Source organism: Artemia franciscana, chromosome 17 (assembly GCF_032884065.1).
Source record: "Artemia franciscana chromosome 17, ASM3288406v1, whole genome shotgun sequence".
NCBI lineage: Eukaryota > Metazoa > Arthropoda > Branchiopoda > Anostraca > Artemiidae > Artemia > Artemia franciscana.
The window spans coordinates 33872075-33878116 of NC_088879.1; the positions used below are offsets into that span (position 1 = coordinate 33872075).

Here is a 6042-nt window from a genome sequence, read left to right on the forward strand (position 1 = left end):
GATCATACCCAGCTGGGATTACTGAGAAGAAGATTTCGGAGAGCTTATTTGATGGGTTCGTTAAGTCGCACTGAAAGTCACCGCAGACTAGCACTCTTCGATTGCCCAGCCTAATAAGTAAGCGCGAGAGGCGGCCACAAGCTTCCGAGAACCGTTTTTCGGAAGAGAGGGTGTTTAGGTTTGTTGGTAGATAAACCGTGATCAGAACAAAACCCCCGGGGCCAAGAAAATCTACAGCGAGGAAGAACTCACACGATTCCAGCTTTTGACATTCAAGCGAACTGTCCGTTATGATAGCAGTGCCCCCACTAGGTCGACCGCGGACTGAGGACCTTTTTGCTTCATGCATGAACACAGTTTTTTGATTCAACTGTTCGAAAAGACCAAAATTTTCGGAGGTGAGTAAATGTTCTTGTAAGCACACAACATTAAATTGACGGCATAGTTCTTTAACGTAGTCTAGTTTGACTGAATTGTGCCCATAGATATTTCGGCAAATGATGGAGAGAGAAGTCATTTCGTTGTAGTAGGCTTTTTCATAGCATTTCTAACTAGTGGGCATCTCATGCTGTATGAGGGGTGGGTGTTGTGGCCTTCTGGGCATAGAGCACATTTAACTGTGGTGGACGTGCATGGGGACGTCCGTGATGCGACGTGGGCACCGGCGCACTTAGAGCACTTCGGAGCGTTGCTGCAGGCACTAGAGAGGTGCTCGAAAGATTGACAGTTAAAACATCTCTTGGGGAGCTCTTTATAGGCCTCAACCCGGAAGTGGGTGTAGTCTACAAATATTCCGCGTTTAATTGTCTGATCTCGCGCGAACGAGTCTTTAAATACAAGTTTCACTGTGCCAGAGGTGCCGAACCGGTGGACTTCCGTAACTTCGGAGTTCGCAGCAATAATTTCTTCCTCTGTGGTTGCCGGAGGAACGAATCTTGCCACCGCTAAAAACTTTGGTTTCCGGTAAGAAACCTTGACATCACGGACCTTTTCTTTCAACATGTCTGCGAGGATTTGAGCTGAATCCGCCGTATCGAGAAAGGCAACTAACCCACCTTTTCGTTGAGTGATCCGGCGAATATGTCCTTTTCCACCGTTCTTTTCGATAAATTCCTTCTGTTTGGCACATGATTCAAGGCTTTCCGCCGGCACATTCGCTATCACTACAGGATTCTCAAGTCTTTCTGGTTTCGGTAGCGGGGGCCAGACAGTAGGGCCTGACGGAAGGTAGATCTTACACTGATCGATTAGTCCCTCTATTTTCTCTGTGCACTCGTTAACTCTAATTGAAAGAGAAGTCAGCACATCTTGCGGTATTCTAGGCACTTCGCCAATTTTCCAGATAGTAAATCTATAGGTGAAATTGGCTGAGTTTTCTGCATTCTTAATAGCATCGTATAAATCACCCATGAAAACATCACTCTGCAAACCAGCTCGGCGGTCCTTCATTACATATTCATCTCCAAGTTGCCGCAAAATATCGTTCAGTTTGCAATGCGCAGCGTACAGAATGTCTTTTCCGTAAAATTTACTTCCCGTAGCAACCACCGCGTCACGGGAAATATCGGCATATCGCAAACTTGTCTGAGCGAAATTCAGGACAGGCGCGTATATATATTCGTAAATAGTCTCTTGTGTCATACCAACGAACTTCACTGCTCGAGAGCTGAAAGTAGTCCAGAATCTTGAACGTTTTATTTTCTTTCGCACACAATACACCTTCACGCGTCGAGCGCTGAATGAACGCCTACTGAAATCACCCAGGAACAAGGGAAGCGTAAGTACCCCCTCACCTTTTCCCCGCAATTTTCGGGTAACTGAATACCAGCGGGTACAGTACGGCGCTTGCGGGGGGTTCCTTCCCCTCTTCTGCTTGCTCCCAGTAGAAATCAGCACCTTAATGATATGGGAAAAATTGTCTTTATAGATGGCGCCCCGATCAACTTAAGAAAAAAGATGGCGCTGGTGAGGATGTCCGAAAAGAAAGACCTATTCTAGGGATTGGAGAATATCACTCAATTTAACTTAACTGTAAAATTGTCTATTAAAGGGTACAAATCAATATGAAAACAACCTCAAAGTAGTGCAATAACTTTATCCCATTAACAGCAAACAATTATTATTATTTGCTTAAGAGTTCCTGTAAAAACTTCTCAATGGGAGGAGGCTTAATTTTTTTTTAATTCGGTCTAAGGATTTAAGAAAAGAGTATTTTTGCCAGTCGAGGAAGCGTCAGACGAGGAAGGGGCTCAGTTGCATGGCCCCTTGGAATAATGAATCTTTCTTGGCTTTTTTCTACAATTGGCCATGACTTTGACTTTTCCCACAACTATTCCCTTTTTGTTTAAATTCAAAACAAAAGGAAACAGAGACAATTGCAGATAAATCTTTTCCCAAGCTATCGCTTATTGATCTTGCGGGCTCAGAGATTGGCTTAGCAACAGAAGCAAGTGGCGCTCGATTTGAGGAAGGGAGGATCATAAGCAAGTCCTTATTAGCCCTAGGTAAACTTTTGTTTTTGTTATTTATAGTACCAAAGAATGTCGAAAACCGTTAATAGAATGTTTCTTCGTTGTGTATTAAATTAAAAAAACTAGTTTTTTTAACTGAAAGTAAGGAGCGACATTAAAACTTGAAACGAACAGAAATTACTCCGTATACGAAATGGGTTTTCCCCTCCGCAATCCCTCGCTCTTTACGCTAAAGTTTGACTCTTTGCCACAATTCTAACTTTTAAAACAATTATAAACTTTAGCGTAAAGAGCAAGGGATTGCGGTCACTTAAACAGGTAGAAGTTTCTACTTCTACCTTTGTATTTTGAAAAATTATGTATTTGAAATATATTTAAATAATTTTCAATTTAGCGCTTATCTGGCAATTGATGAGAGCGTATACACTGTCTGTTCTATCTCAGTTGACAGATCATGGCAACCCTGTTGTTCAAAAGGAAATTATTGATTGGGTCAACAGCAAATTGTCATCTGCTAACAAGCGTAGCTGTTTAAGGTCCTTCCAGGTAGTTTGTCTATTATTATTGGTATTAAGTGGAAAAAACAGAAATTGGAAAGCGAAAATATTGACAGATTTGCCTTTTTAACATACATTTTCCAAATATATAAAATTCAGTAGATTTAAAGGTTTTATTATAAAAAGAATTGCTTAATTTCAGAAGAAGGGGAAACAACTCTATAAAAGGGAGTTATCTTTATGAAATCATTCTTTTCACAAAATACAAAACTTCAGATTTTCTTATGAAGCAATCGTGGGTACAGGTTTATTCTTTGTTCCCTTCTTTTCTCACTGGGGGGGGGGGGGCTTTTTGTAATTTGAAAAAAATTATTTCAACTTATTTTAGCCCAAACGGAAACAACATGCGATAGAGTGAGGAATCTCTAGCTGATAATTAATTTAAAGCTATCTTTAGCTAAATTATTTTTTATTAATATAAAACTATAAAATTAATTTAAGGCTTTGCTGAAAGCCTAATTATTCTTGAGGATATACTTCTGCCTGATGCTGCATTTTATTTTTAATAAACTTTAACCCCTGTATAAGGTAAGCCGTCGTTACTCACTAAACTTTAAAAACTTCATGTGAACGAGTCAATTTATTTTATGCTTCATTCTTTTATGTACAAAATATGTACTGTGTATAAAAGAGAATGAAGGAAATTTTTGGAAGAGAATAGGCGGGGGGTTCAAAGCCACCGAGAGCGAATCGTAGGTTTGGATTTTTGAACTTTATTAAGACGGGTAATTTGTCACCTAACCTTTCTTAATTAGAGGGATTGGTGAGTCCATTAAAATGAAGATTTTTTTTTCATTTGAAGGGTTAGTGAACGGAGGAACATGTATTGATTACCGAAAGGCTTCTATGGTGTGGAGTATTGTATTTTGAGCACTTAATTTCACAGACGGCTTGGGGTTTCCCCAGGTGATTAATATTCGTCCAAAGGATTGCTGGAAACACTGGAAAACCACCACATCAAACTAACTTTTTTGTTTATCAATCTTTTTTCCTTCATCCTGTTGTAATATAAGGGTTTTTTGCTAAGGGATATTGAACCAGGTATCTTCAAAAACAGAGCCTTAGTCCTTAAAAAGGTAGAGCCTTATTGTAGAAGTTTCAATTTTTTTGGTCACTTAAAAAGGGCACTAGAACTTTTCATTTCCGTTAGAATGAGCCCTCTTGCGACATTCTAGGACTACTTGGTTGATACAATGACCCCTGGGAAAAAAAAAAAAAAAAAAAAAAAAACACGCATCCGTGATTTGTCTTCTGGCAAAAAATACAAAATTCCACATTTTTGTAGATAGGACCTTGAAAATTTTGCTATAGGGTTCTCTGATACGCAGAATGTGATGGTGTGATTTTCATTAAGATTCTGTGACTTTTAAGGGGTTTTTCTCCTATTTTCAAAAATAAGGCACATTTTTTCAGGTTCGTAACTTTTGATGACAAAGACTAAATTTGATGAAACTTATATATTTAAAATCAGCGTGAAAATCTGATTCTTTTGATGTATATTTTAGCATCAAAATTCAGTTTTTTAGATTTTCGTTTACTATTGAGCGGGGTCGCTCCTTACTACACGAACTGTTTGATTTAATGGGAAGCAATGCCTCTAGGAGCGCAGCATCTCCCAGCAGCATTAAAAACATTTAAAACGGACAGCATTAACTTATAAAATGTGGATTTTGACTTCAGAATGGTTCTTTTGTTTTTTTATTTTTTTTTTTTATATTAGGATTATACGTCTATGAAGAATAGACTTAACTGGTTTTTCTTTTACGTAGGCCTTGTAATTATACCTGTCGTGCTCTCTTGACAAAGTTATTTTTATTCATTCTACTTTTTTAGGAACTAAGGGGAGTCACCTGAAATCAGTAAATGGGTCTCTGTGTCCCACGGTTCTTGAGCTGCAAACCCCTAGCTTAGAATCTATTTGGATATAGATAAGTTTTCACAAATAAATCTGCATATGATCTCCTTAGCTTATTCCAGTTAGTTCAAGTTCATAAAACTTGTTACTCTGCTTAGCAGAATTTCATCAGAATATAATACATCAAATACATTGAAAAGCACATTGAGAAAAGCAAATAGGCCTACATAAATAAGTTGAATGAAATTAAAATTTAAACTAACCCTTTTAATTGTGACTTTTATTTCCAGGGCTTCCAGCTTATCATTCAAGCAAGTTCAGTCCATGTCGCCTTATTTCAGGTTATGTCAAGTAAGTTGAGTTTATAGATAAGTATTTAAACACAACTACCGGGCATAATCTAAAGGCAGCTTAATAGAAATTCAGTTTAATTTAAATATATTTTTTAAACCACAGGGGAGGGGCAGTTTCTTTTCAGTTTTCAATGATGATACTAAATTATTTGTTAATATGCAACCCAAGATACCTTGCTAGTTGGGAATGTTTTTCCTTTCCCATTTTTCCCTTTCGACTGAGACAGTTTACTTCCTGGCGGCTTTCCACGACTTGTTAAGAAGCTGAGACTTGCTACATTTAGAAGACTACTACTAGATTACTACTCGCGAAGCTGAGACCAGTACACATGAAAAGGAGATGCTTGCTTCACAAAAAGGAGAAGAAACTCACAAACAAAACACAGCAGTATTTTTTTTTTTGAATTAGTATTTTTGCTGCAAAAATAAATTGATTATACTTTTATTTGTCCTTTTAATCTAGTTTTTATATTTCAGATATAGACTTCTATAGGTCCAAATTGAATGAGCCCTTAGCTATAAGGAATTTCAAATGGAAATTAGGTTTAATTCGGGTATGTTTAGTCTCTTGTCTAGTTGGTTTAAGCGATATAAAAATTTTTTTCAAGAGGTAGATTTTTCTTTTCTGTGGTAGAAAAGTTGATGACTTGTAAAAGTTGAAGTTTTGTATCTTTGCAATTGGAGGGGATAGAAGACATGCAGTCTGCAGTTTAGGCTGTGCTATGGCCAGAACAAATGTCTTGGAATTTTCAAGTTTCGAAAGGAGTTAATATTTTGGAAAAATTGTGAAGCTGCTCTGAAGGAAG

General features: G+C 37.8%; 1 long non-coding RNA gene across 1 annotated transcript; it reads left to right on the forward strand.

Annotated features, from left to right (window-relative positions):
- The first annotated feature begins 2867 nt into the window (after nucleotides 1-2867).
- Nucleotides 2868-5681, forward strand: LOC136037630 (uncharacterized). Its single transcript, XR_010619995.1, has 2 exons — nucleotides 2868-3017; nucleotides 5174-5681. It is a non-coding gene; the product is annotated as an uncharacterized LOC136037630 (long non-coding RNA).
- Nucleotides 5682-6042: the final 361 nt, after the last annotated feature.